Source organism: Oncorhynchus nerka, linkage group LG15 (genome assembly GCF_034236695.1).
Source record: "Oncorhynchus nerka isolate Pitt River linkage group LG15, Oner_Uvic_2.0, whole genome shotgun sequence".
NCBI lineage: Eukaryota > Metazoa > Chordata > Actinopteri > Salmoniformes > Salmonidae > Oncorhynchus > Oncorhynchus nerka.
The window spans coordinates 16,520,026-16,533,268 of record NC_088410.1 but is presented as its reverse complement, the minus strand read 5'-3'; the positions used below and the strand labels follow the sequence as shown (position 1 = coordinate 16,533,268).

The 13,243-nt window shown below is 42.8% G+C and overlaps 1 long non-coding RNA gene across 1 annotated transcript; it reads right to left on the bottom strand.

Annotated features, from left to right (window-relative positions):
- Nucleotides 1-1,589: 1,589 nt before the first annotated feature.
- On the bottom strand, nt 1,590-7,369 carry LOC135560075 (uncharacterized). Its single transcript, XR_010458672.1, has 2 exons — nt 5,440-7,369; nt 1,590-3,304 (listed from the first exon to the last, which is right to left on the bottom strand). It is a non-coding gene; the product is annotated as an uncharacterized LOC135560075 (long non-coding RNA).
- Nucleotides 7,370-13,243: the final 5,874 nt, after the last annotated feature.

Here is a 13,243-nt window from a genome sequence, read left to right as displayed (position 1 = left end):
GCGTACTGTAGGTAGATATATACAGGGCCTTCAGAAACTATTCATACCCCTTGCCTTGGTTAGTCTAGCGTACTGTAGGTAGATATATACAGGGCCTTCAGAAACTATTCATACCCCTTGCCTTGGTTAGTCTAGCGTACTGTAGGTAGATATATACAGGGCCTTCAGAAACTATTCATACCCCTTGCCTTGCCTTGGTTAGTCTAGCGTACTGTAGGTAGATATATACAGGGCCTTCAGAAACTATTCATACCCCTTGCCTTGGTTAGTCTAGCGTACTGTAGGTAGATATATACAGGGCCTTCAGAAACTATTCATACCCCTTGCCTTGGTTAGTCTAGCGTACTGTAGGTAGATATATACAGGGCCTTCAGAAACTATTCATACCCCTTGCCTTGGTTAGTCTAGCGTACTGTAGGTAGATATATACAGGGCCTTCAGAAACTATTCATACCCCTTGCCTTGGTTAGTCTAGCGTACTGTAGGTAGATATATACAGGGCCTTCAGAAACTATTCATACCCCTTGCCTTGGTTAGTCTAGCGTACTGTAGGTGGATATATACAGGGCCTTCAGAAACTATTCATACCCCTTGCCTTGGTTAGTCTAGCGTACTGTAGGTGGATATATACAGGGCCTTCAGAACCTATTCATACCCCTTGCCTTGGTTAGTCTAGCGTACTGTAGGTAGATATATACAGGGCCTTCAGAAACTATTCATACCCCTTGCCTTGGTTAGTCTAGCGTACTGTAGGTAGATATATACAGGGCCTTCAGAAACTATTCATACCCCTTGCCTTGGTTAGTCTAGCGTACTGTAGGTAGATATATACCTTCAGGCCTTTGCCTTGGTTAGTCTAGAATACTATTTCATACCCCTTGCCTTGGTTAGTCTAGCGTACTGTAGGTAGATATATACAGGGCCTTCAGAAACTATTCATACCCCTTGCCTTGGTTAGTCTAGCGTACTGTAGGTGGATATATACAGGGCCTTCAGAAACTATTCATACCCCTTGCCTTGGTTAGTCTAGCGTACTGTAGGTAGATATATACAGGGCCTTCAGAACCTATTCATACCCCTTGACTTATTCCACTTTGTTGTTTTACAGCCTAAATTATAAATGGATTAACTACATTTGTTTCTCGCCCATCTACACACAATACCCCATAATGAAAGTGAAAACACGTTTTTAGAAATATTTGCAAATGTATTGAAAATGAAATACAGAAATATCTAATTTACATAAGTATTCACACCCCTGAGTCAATACTTTGTTGCAGAACCTTTGCCAGTGATTACAGCTGTGAGTCTTTCTGGGTAAGTCTAAGAGCTTAGCACACCTGGATTGTACAATTTGACCATTATATATATTTTTTTATCTTCAAGCTCTGCCAAATAGTTTGTTCATTATTGCTAGACAACAAGTCTCTCTCAGATCAGCCCTGGGAGGTTGAGTAACAAACAGAGCTGTGTCCCTGTTGCCCAACACATTTAACCTCACCACAGTACTTAATAGTAGTGGCACCATTCCTAATAGTATAGGGTGAAAAGTAAAAACAATTTTAAAAAACGACTGTAGCAGCCCCTCAGATTGTTTAATATCATTTTTATTTGACCTTTATTTAACCAGGTAGGTCAGTTGAGAACAAGTTCTAATTTACAACTGCGACCTGGCCAAGACAAAGCCGTGCGACAAAAACAACAGCAGTGTGATGTCCATCACGCCAATCGATGGCGGTAGCTACCCACTCCGGTGGGTAACGAGCTAACACCACTCTGGCTGGTAACTTTAGTGGTAGCTACCGCCATCGATTGAATTTACGTTAAAACCAAAGGCGAAAATGACAGTCATTCTGGGGTATGGAACAATCCTCGTCCAGATATAGTACGTCCTCTTATTCCAATGTATGTTACCTTCTGAATTCGGCTCTTCTCTACTCGTTATCGTTCTTCTCCTTCTGCAACACACCCGCCTACGCACTCACTCGCGCCACCTCTCCCCAGGTCCTTTTAGCCGGTCGCGACGTCACCGGGCTCATAGTGGTCTTGGAAAGTCCCTGAAGAAAGCAGCAGTGCGGCTGGGCAGGGTTGTGTGTGTTTCGGGGGGACGCATGGCTCTCGACCTTCGCCTCTCCGGAGTCCGTATGGAAGTTGTAGCAATGGGACAAGACTGTAACTACCAATTGCGGAGAAAAAGTGGTAAAAGTAAAACAATATATATATATATAAGTCACTGAACAGAACAGCAAAAGCCATATCCCTAGACTCCACCACAAGTGGTATTCAGTGATGTGTTGTGTTGGATTTGCCCCAAACATAACACTTTGTATTCAGAACAAAGTACATTTCTTTGTCACATTTGTTTCGCAGTTTTACTTTAGTGCCTTATTGCAAACAAGATGCACATTTTGGAATATTTTTTATTCCTTTCAGGCTTCCTTCTTGTCACTCTGTCATTTAGGTTAGTATTGTAGATGAACTACAATGTTGTTGATCCATCCTCGGTTTTCTCCAATCACAACCATCACAACCATTATACTCACCATTAGCTCATGTTGAAATCCCTGAGCGGTTTCCTTCCTCTCCGGCAATTGAGTTAGGAAGGACGCCTATATCGTTATAGTGACTGGGTGTATTGATACACCATCCAAAGTATAATTAATAACCTCACCACACTCAAAGGGATATTCCATTGATTTGTATTTTTTTCCACCTACCAATAGGCGCCCTTCTTTGCGAGGCATTGGAAAGCCTCCCTGGTCTTTGTAGTTGAATCTGTGTTTGAAATTCAGTGTGTTTGAAATTCCGTGTTCGACTGAGGGACCTTACAGATAATGAATTGTATGTGTGGGGTAAAGAGATGAGGTAGTCATTCTAAAAATCACGTTAAACACTATTATTGCACACAGAGTGAGTCCATGCAACTGAAGCACATTTTTACCCCTGAACATATTTATGCTTTCCATAACAAATGAATACTTGTTGACACAAGACATTTCAGCTTTTCATTTTTTATTCATTTGTAAAACTTTCTTAAAACATAATTCCACTTTGAAATTATGGGGTATTGTATGTAGGACACAAAATCTCAATCTCAATGAATCTTAAATTCAGGCTGTGATAACAAAATGTGAAAAAAAGTCAAGGGGTGTGAAGACTTTCTGAAGGCACTATATGTAGATTGAACAATACAGAGAAAGAGGGTAAGAAATGAATGAGTCCATACCTGCCACAGACCAGAGAAAGACCACCAACACACTTCCTGCTGTTCTCAAGGCCATTGTTGCATCTCCCACCCTGCAGTCTTAGACAAAGGTAGACAACTAAAACACTTGATAACTGGTGAAATAACTACACCTGATACTTAGCACACAGTGTTAAGGGTGTGTAAGGGAGGCGAAGTCAGGTGCAGGAGAGTAGCGTGTAGTAACAGGCACACTTTTATTCCGATCCAAAACGACAGCACAGAATACAATAAACGTGCCCAAAACACGGAACATGAACAAAAAATCAGGCGCGTAGTAAATACCCACATAACATACAACAATTTCACACAAAGACATGGAGGGGAACAGAGGACTAAATACATGCAATGTGATTAGGGATCAGGTGTGTATGGAACAAGACAAAACAAATGGAAATAAGAAAAATGGAGCGGTGATGGCTAGAAAGCCGGTGACGCCGAACACCGCCTGAACAAGGAGAGGAGCCGACGTGACACACAGCATGATTATTCATGTATTGGTCTGAATCTGTTTTATTCTCAGAACGTGTAGAATACACTTCAAGAGGTCTTTAAAACCTCGTAAGGATCGGACCCTTTTTTTCAATTTTCTCCTAAAATGACATACCAAATCTATTTGCCTGTAGCTCAGGACCTGAAGCAAGTTTCTGCATATTCTTGATACCATTTGAAAGGAAACACTTTGAAGCTTGTGGAAATGTGAATCTGGTAAAATGGTAAAGATCTGGTAAAAGACAACACAAAGACAAACGCATGCATTTCTGGGAGGGGGGGGGGGGGGGTCTTGTATCAAGACTGCCCAAATGTGCCAAATTGGTTTATTCATACATTCTCAAGTTCATAACTGTGCACTCTCCTCAAACAATACCATGGTATTATTTCACTGTAATAGTTACTGTAAACTGGACAGTGCAGTTAGATTAAGAAGAATTTAAGTCTCATGCAATATAGTCCTGCATTGAACGGGCTACTGTAGGCTATATCATAGAAATTAAAAGCTATTTCCATGTGAAAATGTTATAGGATTTGCTCCATTGGTTTTGTTGGTAGGCCTACTTTATGCTCCAATAACCACAATAGCCGGCTAGTAGGCTATATGTGGTGTTCAATGCAGGCCTACATTACATGAGACGTTTAAATGTGTTTTTACCTCATGAAAGGCTTGACATGAATTCATTCATATTTGACTTGGTCTGTAACTGTAAGGGTAAAGCCTCAGTGTTCACTGTAAATGTGCTGGAAGTTCACCACAATTCTCACAATGTTCAAGTTTCCACTCAGAAGACCTCAAATTTGCTCAGTGCCCCAAAACATTAGAGGGAACATGGGTCAGGACACAAGTAGCTGATACAGAACTATACTTCCTTTTTAAGACCGTCTACACCGAGTATACAAAACATTAGAGGGAACATGGGTCAGGACACAAGTCGCTGATACAGAACTATACTTCCTTTTTAAGACCGTCTACACAGAGTATACAAAACATTAGAGGGAACATGGGTCAGGACACAAGTAGCTGATACAGAACTATACTTCCTTTTTAAGACCGTCTACACCGAGTATACAAAACATTAGAGGGAACATGGGTCAGGACACAAGTAGCTGATACAGAACTATACTTCCTTTTTAAGACTGTCTACACCGAGTATACAAAACATTAGGAACACCTGCTCAGGTGACCAGGGGAAGCTATGATCCCTTATTGATGTCACTTGTTAAATCCACTTCAATCAGTGTAGATGAAGGGGAGGAGACAGGTTAAAGAAGGATTTTAAAGCCTTGAGACAATTGAGACATGGACTGTGTACGTGTGCCATTCAGAGGGGCTGAATGGGCAAGACAAAATATTCATTAAGTGCCTTTGAACGGGGTATGGTAGTAGGTGCCAGGCGCACTGGTTTGTGTCAACAACGGCAACACTGCTGGGCTTTTCACTCTCAACAGTTTATCTTGTGTATCAATAATAGTCCACCACCCAAAGGACATTCAGCCAACTGTGGGAAGCATTGGAGTCAACATGGGCCAGCATCCCTGTGGAAGGCTTTCGGCACCTTGTAGAGTCCATGCCCCGATGAATTGAGGTTGTTCTGAGCGTAAATGGGGGGGGGGGGGGTGCAACTCAATATTAGGAAGGTGTTCATTCTGCAGAACAAACCACCAAGAACAAGTAGAATGGTAATGTAAAAGGTACTTACAGAGTGAAGAGAGGAGTTTGGTAGGAGACCTTATACTGGCTGTGTGAAACAGAAGAGTGTGAGTTCTGTGGTTGACACCAACCAGATGTACTGAAGGTCTAAGATGTTGATGCACAGCTGGCTTCCTGTACCCATGATGCCTTTTCCTGACAACCAACACGTCACTGAAGTGCTTATGAACAACATGTGAACATAATTGGACCGTATCAATAGGCCTGTGGTTTCTCTGCACTTCTGTAGGTCTCACCAGCTACACTAAAACATGTTGTTTCCAGTGGACTGTACTACAGCGCTCTCTACTGGCATCTCAACAACACAACAGCCATCAATGTTTCTCAAAAACAGTCTATTTTGCAACAGACAGGCACTTCCTGGTTTCTGTGGTGGATGCCTGTGTAGTGAACATCATCCTGCTCGCCTGTGTAGTGAACATCATCCTGCTCGCCTGTGTAGTGAACATCATCCTGCTCGCCTGTGTAGTGAACATCATCCTGCTCGCCTGTGTAGTGAACATCATCCTGCTCGCCTGTGTAGTGAACATCATCCTGCTCGCCTGTGTCCACTCTCTTTGCTGCAGTAGGGGTCATGGCCTGATGTAGCCAGGTGGTTAAAACACATTGCTGTATTCATTTCTATCCACTAGATGAAACTGTCCATTTAAGAGATCAGTAAATAATGTGTACATTCTGTTATGGGATTGCGCCTGCACATTGTGTAAGAGCGAGAGCAAGAAATTACATTGGAGAGCTGTTGTAATCCATTATGGGTCCAATATGACTTATTATGGGTCCAATGTAACTCACCAGCATTATGACCAGGAATACAACTTTCCCGAATTGGATCCTTTGTTCGTACCCCCCAGGGCAATTGAACTTATCCCAGAGGCTGCTCCAAGATGTCGCTGGCGGAGAAGAGTTATTCGGAGTGGACTTTTAGTCAGCCATCACTAGCTGGCCTCCACCCGGTTACTCAACCCTGCACCTTAGAGGCTGTTGCCCTATATAGACATGGAATCACTGGTCAATTTAATAATGGAAAACTAGTCACTTTAATACTGTTTACATATTGTACTGCTTTACTCATTTCATATGTATTGTTGGGTTCTGAGAATATGAAATGTTAGTTATTCATGTCACTGATGGAGTGCTGAGGTTTAGAGGCTCTACACCAGAAGTGAAGGGTTATAGGAGGAAGGTATATAGTGGGGTAGAGTAGAGTTTGGGGTAGAGTTCAGGTTAGACGAAGTGAGGAAGAACAGATATCACTAAGGTTCTGTCGAGCAACAGGGATGCATTGGCTGTTCGGTTGTGGAGGAGGAGACTCAGCCTAGGAGAAAGAGTTAAATATCAGTACTTGTGTGAGATTTTTTGGGGGTCTGAATTACAGCTGTAATGACCCTTTGGGAAGAATTGAACTTGGTTAAGCTTCTCTAGTGTCGGTGAGTTATTTACTCTGAAAAATTAGAACCTAACAGTATATACTGTATTCTATTCCACTGCATTTTAGTCAATGCCACTACGACATTGCTTGTCCTAATATTTATTTATTATTTAATTCCATTCGTTTACTTTTAGATTTGTGTATTGTTGTGAATTGTTAGATACTACAGCGCTGTTGGAGCTAGGAACACAAGCATTTAGTTAGATACTACTGCGCTGTTGGAGCTAGGAACACAAGCATTTAGTTAGATACTACTGCACTGTTGGAGCTAGAAACACAAGCATTTAGTTAGATACTACTGCACTGTTGGACCTAAGAACACAAGCATTTAGTTAGATACTACTGCACTGTTGGAGCTAGGAACACAAGCATTTAGTTAGATACTACTGCACTGTTGGAGCTAGAAACACAAGCATTTAGTTAGATACTACTGCACTGTTGGACCTAAGAACACAAGCATTTAGTTAGATACTACTGCACTGTTGGAGCTAGGAACACAAGCATTTAGTTAGATACTACTGCCCTGTTGGAGCTAGGAACACAAGCATTTAGTTAGATACTACTGCACTGTTGGAGCTACTGCACTGAACACAAGCATTTAGTTAGATACTACTGCACTGTTGGAGCTAGGAACACAAGCATTTAGTTAGATACTACTGCACTGTTGGAGCTAGGAACACAAGCATTTAGTTAGATACTACTGCACTGTTGGAGCTAGGAACACAAGCATTTAGTTAGATACTACTGCACTGTTGGAGCTAGGAACACAAGCATTTAGTTAGATACTACTGCACTGTTGGAGCTAGGAACACAAGCATTTAGTTAGATACTACTGCACTGTTGGAGCTAGGAACACAAGCATTTAGTTAGATACTACTGCACTGTTGGAGCTAGGAACACAAGCATTTAGTTAGATACTACTGCACTGTTGGAGCTAGGAACACAAGCATTTAGTTAGATACTACTGCACTGTTGGAGCTAAGAACACAAGCATTTAGTTAGATACTACTGCACTGTTGGAGCTAGGAACACAAGCATTTAGTTAGATACTACTGCACTGTTGGAGCTAAGAACACAAGCATTTAGTTAGATACTACTGCACTGTTGGAGCTAGGAACACAAGCATTTAGTTAGATACTACTGCACTGTTGGAGCTAGAAACACAAGCATTTAGTTAGATACTACGGCACTGTTGGAGCTAGGAACACAAGCATTTAGTTAGATACTACTGCACTGTTGGAGCTAGGAACACAAGCATTTAGTTAGATACTACTGCACTGTTGGAGCTAGGAACACAAGCATTTAGTTAGATACTACGGCACTGTTGGAGCTAGGAACACAAGCATTTAGTTAAATACTACGGCACTGTTGGAGCTAGAAACACAAGCATTTAGTTAGATACTACGGCACTGTTGGAGCTAGGAACACAAGCATTTAGTTAGATACTACTGCACTGTTGGAGCTAGGAACACAAGCATTTAGTTAGATACTACTGCACTGTTGGAGCTAGGAACACAAGCATTTAGTTAGATACTACTGCACTGTTGGAGCTAGGAACACAAGCATTTAGTTAGATACTACTGCACTGTTGGAGCTAGGAACACAAGCATTTAGTTAGATACTACTGCACTGTTGGAGCTAGGAACACAAGCATTTAGTTAGATACTACTGCACTGTTGGAGCTAGGAACACAAGCATTTAGTTAGATACTACTGCACTGTTGGAGCTAGGAACACAAGCATTTAGTTAGATACTACTGCACTGTTGGAGCTAGGAACACAAGCATTTGGCTACACCTGCAATAACATCTGCTAAATATGTGTATGTGACCTATACAACATTTGATTTGAGATGGGTAAATAATTTGGATGGGTATCTCATATTTTACATCTGCAATGTATAAGAGTTTGTTTTGTAATATTTAAATGCCAGATGGTCATGTTATCCTGTTGATACTTTCAGATTGACATGAGGATGTTAGCTTCTTGCTAGCTGAATACCAGGGCTCTCAGAACCACGTTGTGGAGAGATGAGGATCTACTGTTCCATATGGGGTTAGGGTAGCACGTGGACAGCGTGTAAGTATTCCTATTGTAATTGATGACAGAATGGATTTGAGTTTTTTGTTGATGGAAATCTTGTACTCAGACATTTGAAACGCTAGAAAGTCCATTCTAACTGTGAACTTTGTGGTCTTTGTATTTTCTGTATTTCTGTTGTTGAAAGCAGAGCCACTACTCTTTCTGCAGTTCATTTTGTACTTATTGTACATATTGTTTTTATGCACTTTACTAACAGATTTTTTTCACTTGATGGTGATTTAGACTGAACTTTACTTTATGGTGACTTCACCTTACATTATCCTATTTTAAATGTAAGCTTTGACAAAATGAACAAACCCAAATGAGTTGTGTCCTGTGCTGGGTTTACTTTCGCCAGGCTACACTGATGTTGTCATTCCACAGTCATTGAGTCCATCTCCACACAGACCACTGTAGCTCTCAGTCAACTGACTCCAACAGACTCACCTGTCCAGGAGACTGGAGAAATTCAGGTCCTTCTACTGTTTAGGAGTATCTGCCTGCATCCTCACTGCTGACTGGGTCTTTGAGTTGGTGTACCAGATGTAGGTGGAGTTGTCAGAGTATAGGTGGTGCTACAGGTCACTTTGAGTTGGTGTACCAGATGTAGGTGGAGTTGTCAGAGTACAGGTGGTGCTACAGGTCACTTTGAGTTGGTGTACCAGATGTGGGTGGAGTTGTCAGAGTACAGGTGGTGCTACAGGTCACTTTGAGTTGGTGTACCAGATGTAGGTGGAGTTGTCAGAGTACAGGTGGTGCTTGCTACAGGTCACTTTGAGTTGGTGTACCAGATGTGGGTGGAGTTGTCAGAGTACAGGTGGTGCTACAGGTCCCTTTGAGTTGGTGTACCAGATGTAGGTGGAGTTGTCAGAGTACAGGTGGTGCTACAGGTCCCTTTGAGTTGGTGTACCAGATGTAGGTGGAGTTGTCAGAGTACAGGTGGTGCTACAGGTCACTTTGAGTTGGTGTACCAGATGTAGGTGGAGTTGTCAGAGTACAGGTGGTGCTACAGGTCCCTTTGAGTTGGTGTACCAGATGTAGGTGGAGTTGTCAGAGTACAGGTGGTGCTACAGGTCCCTTTGAGTTGGTGTACCAGATGTAGGTGGAGTTGTCAGAGTACAGGTGGTGCTACAGGTCACTTTGAGTTGGTGTACCAGATGTAGGTGGAGTTGTCAGAGTACAGGTGGTGCTACAGGTCAGTGTCAGATTCCTCTGCCCCTTTGTCACTCACTCCCTACATCATAAGGGACTTGCTGTGGGGTCGTACTCTGGTGACATGGTCCTCATGCTCAGAGCGGTGTATGTGTCACTGTTAGGATCAGGCGCACTCTCTGTTGGAGAGAGACACACACAGAGTCATGGGTAACTGCATTCGTGGACTGTGTCTGGAAGTGGGCGTTCTGAAACAAGTGGGAGGCTCAACAGCAGTGGGTGTATTGAATCCTAACCGCTAATTTGGCAGATTGGTTGCCACCAAAGACTGTTTAAAGTGACTGCTTGCTGCTTCCTTGTAGCATTTTAACTAAGCCTACCTCTTTTCTTAACCTGCTAGGTTAGTTATCCTAACCTGACACGTTAATTATCCTAACCTGCCTAACTCAAATCAAATGGTATTTGTCACATCCGCAGAATACAACACCTTACAGTAAAATGCTTACCAACAATGCAATTCAAGAAAGAGTTAAGAAAAGATTTACTAAATAAACTAATGTAAAAAAAAGTAACAAGAAATTTAAATAATAATAATGAGGCTATATACAAGGGACACCGGTACTGAGTCAATGTGCGGGGGTACAGGTTAGTTGAGGTCATTTGTAAAGTGACTATGCATAGATAATAAACAGCGAATAGCAGCAGTGTAAAAACAGGAAGGGGGGGTCAATGTAAATAGTCTGGGTGGCCATTTGATTAATTGCTGTAAAACGTTTTGAGGATCTGGGGACCCATGCCAAATCTTTTCAGTGTTGTGAGGGGGAAAAGGTTTTGTCGTGCCCTCTTCACAACGGTCTTGGTGTGTTTGGACCATGATAGTTTGTTGGTGATGTGGACACCAAGGAACTTGAAATTCTCGACCCGCTCCACTTCAGCACTGTTGATGTTAATGGGGGCCTGTTCAGCCCTTCTTTTCCTATAGTCTCCGATCAGCTCCTTCCTCTTTCTCACATTGAGGGAGAGGTTGTTGTCCTGGCACCACACTGCCAGGTCTCTGACCTCCATATAGGCTGTCTCTTCATTGTCGGTGATCATGCCTACCACTGTTGTATCGTCAGAAAACTTAATGATGATGTTGGAGTCGTGCTTGGCCACACAGTCGTGGGTGAACAGAGTACAGGAGGGGACTAAGCACGCACCCCTGAGGGGCCCCAGTGTTGAGGATCAGCGTGGCAGATGTGTTGTTGCCTACCATTACCACATGGGGGCAGCCCGTCAGGATGTCCAGGATCCAGTTGCTGAGAGAGGTGCCCAGTCCCAGGGTGATTAGCTTACATGATGAGCTTTGTGGGCACAATGATGATGAACGCTGAGCTATAGTCAATGAACAGCATTCTCACATAGGAATTGTTCATTTTGTCCAGGTGGAAAAGGGCAGTGTGGAATGCGATTGAGATTGCATCATTTGGGGATCTGTTGGGGCGGTATGCGAATTGGAGTGGGTCTAGGATTTCTGGCATGATGGTGTTGATGTGAGCCATGACTAGCCTTTCAAAGCACTTCATGGCTACCGGCGTGAGTACTACAGGGCGGTAATCATTTAGGCAGGTTACCTTTCTTGGGCACAGGGACTATGCTTGTCTGTTTGAGACATGTAGGTATTACAGACTCGGTCAGGGAGAGATTGAAAATGTCACTGAAGTCACTTGCCAGTTTGTCCGCACACGCTTTGAGTACACATCTTGCTAATCCGTCTGGCCCAGCAGCTTTGTGAATGTTGACCTGTTTAAAGGTCTTGCTCAAATTGGCTACGGAGAGCGTGATCACACAGTCATCCGGAACAACATGTGCTCTCATGCATGCTTCAGTGTTGCTTGCCTCAAAGCGAGCATAAAAGGCATTTAGCTCGTCTGGTACGCTCAAGTCACAGGGCAGTTCGCTGCTGGGTTTCCCTTTGTAGTCCGTAATAGTTTTCAAGCCCTGCCACATCCGATGAGCATCAGAGCCGGAGTAGTACGATTCGATCTTAGTCCTGTATTGATGCTTTGCCTGTTTGATGGTTCATCAGAGGGCATAGCGGGATTTCTTATAAGCTTCCGGGTTAGAGTCTCGCTCCTTGAAAGCGGCAGCTCCACCCTTTTGTTCAGTGCAGATGTTGCCTGTAATCCATGGCTTCTGGATGCAGTTTTTACATAGAGTCGTGGCCAAAAGTTTTGAGAATGACACAAATATTAATTTCCACAAAGTTTGCTGCTTCAGTGCCTTTAGATATTTTTGTCAGATGTTACTATGGAATACTGAAGTATAATTACAAGCATTTCATAAGTGTCAAAGGCTTTTATTGACAGTTACATGAAGTTGATGCAAAGAGTCAATATTTGCAGTGTTGGCCCTTCTTTTTCAGGACCTCTGCAATCCGCCCTGGCATGCTGTCAATTAACTTCTGGGCCACATCCTGACTGATGGCAGCCCATTCTTGCATAATCAATGCTTGGAGTTTGTCAGAATTTGTGGGGTTTTGTTTGTCCACCCGCCTCTTGAGGATTGATCACAAGTTCTCAATGGGATTAAGGTCTGGGGAGTTTCCTGGCCATGGACCCAATATATCGATGTTTTGTTCCCCGAGCCACTTTTCCTTAAGGCAAGGTGCTCCAGGATCATGCTGGAAAAGGCATTGTTCGTCACCAAACTGTTCCCTGGATGGTTGGGAGAAGTTGCTCTCGGAGGATATGTTGGTCCCATTCTTTACTCATGGCTGTGTTCTTAGGCAAAATTGTGAGTGAGTCCACTCCCTTGGCTGAGAAGCAACCCCACACATGAATGGTGTGACCATTGTCCTCATGCAGTGCGACATCTCCTTCCCATAAGATAAAGGATTTAATGTGTTTTTGTATTGAATACATGTATCGTGGAAATTACTACCAGGAACTCAGTCAAACTTTAATGAATAATTATTTATTATCAGCAAGCTGGAGAGATTGCAACAAACATAATGCACCAGAGTACACATCGGTCAGGAGCTCTTTCGGGGCAGTCCCGTTAGTTCTCTAATATACTGCTTACACAGACAAGTTATATTTGCATGATTTACATTATTCATCATGAATTCATCATTAACATTTGGTTCATGC